At 40.6% G+C, this 1,656-nt stretch overlaps 1 pseudogene; it reads left to right on the top strand.

The window, feature by feature from the left end:
• Window positions 1–399: 399 nt before the first annotated feature.
• LOC116124523 lies at window positions 400–779 on the top strand (annotated as a pseudogene).
• The last annotated feature ends 877 nt before the right edge of the window (window positions 780–1,656 follow it).

Genomic DNA, 1,656 nt, shown 5'->3' with positions numbered 1-1,656 from the left:
AAGACACCAAAATTACACTTTTCTCTTAACCCAAAGCACTTTTATAAATTGCACATAATAAAACAAATTGCAGGGTTGTGAAAACATCAAATGATAATATGTACATCGTTAATCAATTATATGCATCATCACATCAAGATGCCCCCACTTATTCCAACATTAGAGAAAATCTTTTAATTTTCTGAATAGGAATTCCTCACAAATAAAATAATTTGAGAATATTCAAACTGATTATATCATTAAGACAAGGAAACTCTTGGAAGCTCATCTAGCTTAGATACGATGATAGAAAGGTTTGACCTAGTAGCTTCATTTCTTCCTTGAATAACATAATCGCATCACCCCCAATAGAGCATTTGTTGGTTGGTTGGATCAGAGTCGCGGAGAATAGAAGCAAAAATGAGTCGTGGAGTAGCAGTAGGAGCCAAGGGAAAGAAGAAGGGAGCGACGTTCGTAATAGACTGCGTGCGCTAAGCCTGTGGAGGATAAAATCATGGACACCGCCTCTCTCGAAAAGTTCCTCCAAGAGCAGATCAAGGTCGATGGCAAGGCTGGTGCTCTTGGTGACTCCGTGACTGTTACACATGAGAAGACAAAGATCACTGTCATATCTGACAGCAATTTCTCTAAAAGGTATTTTGAAGTACTTGACTAAGAAGTACTTGAAGAAACACAACGTGCGAGATTGGCTTTGGGTGATTAAATCAAGCAAGGACCGAAGTGTGTATGAGTTGCGATACTTCAATATTGCCGAGAATGAGGGGGAGGATGAAGACTAAAGATTTGCATAGCCATGGCAGCGGATGGCCAAGCTGAAGAAGTGATATGTGTTAAACAATCTGCAATCACTCATCCTGAGCCAGGATCGAACTCTCTTTTGCTTTTTTGAGGCCTTTGGTGTCCCCTCTTATTGTTAATTTTTGTTGTATTTATGTGAAGCATTTTTCTTTTTCTGAAATCATATTAGCCACATAAATTTCTAAGTTCCAAATTTGATGTCTGTTATGCCTGGAAAAGTAAGGCTGATGCAGGGACCTGTCAGCATAGGCGGTCAGAGCTTAGATAAGTCCTACAGCCATCTAGACGCAGCCACGTCGCACGCTAACGCAAGCGACATGCTCCTGCCAGTGCAGTGGGTGTGCTCTAGGCTGGTGAAAGGTTGGAGGTGATCCACATGTCCAATCCCTGCAAGAGTCAAGTAAATCACTCGAGCAGGTGAACAATGGGACGCAAGGAAGGATTTGCACGGCAATCTGACCCACACCCTGATTTAGTAATCATTACCTCAACTCATCCCACTATAAATAGAGGGTTTCTCTCCCGTTTGTGGGATTAGCTAATTTCTCTCTGGAATAGCATATATGTACTCTCTCTTTCTCTCTCTCTTGTAATCTCTTGTAAGTCAACTCGCTTTCATATATTAATACGATACCAGTGGACGTAAGATTCACTTACTTAAGCATCTGAACCACTTTAAACATTGTTCTCCATCTTTCATTCAGTTCAATACCCTCATACACGTGTGTCTTCTGACTCAACTCAGTATTTCTCACGTACGTTTAGTTGGTGTCAAAATCACACATCAACAATATCATTGAACCCCCTTAACGTTTCGGAAATAACAAAAACAAACCCCTGAAATTAGCAATACTTACT

Source organism: Pistacia vera, unplaced genomic scaffold (genome assembly GCF_008641045.1).
Source record: "Pistacia vera cultivar Batoury unplaced genomic scaffold, PisVer_v2 Contig1525, whole genome shotgun sequence".
NCBI classification, from domain to species: Eukaryota; Viridiplantae; Streptophyta; class Magnoliopsida; order Sapindales; family Anacardiaceae; genus Pistacia; species Pistacia vera.
This window is presented reverse-complemented; position numbering and strand designations above follow the sequence as displayed.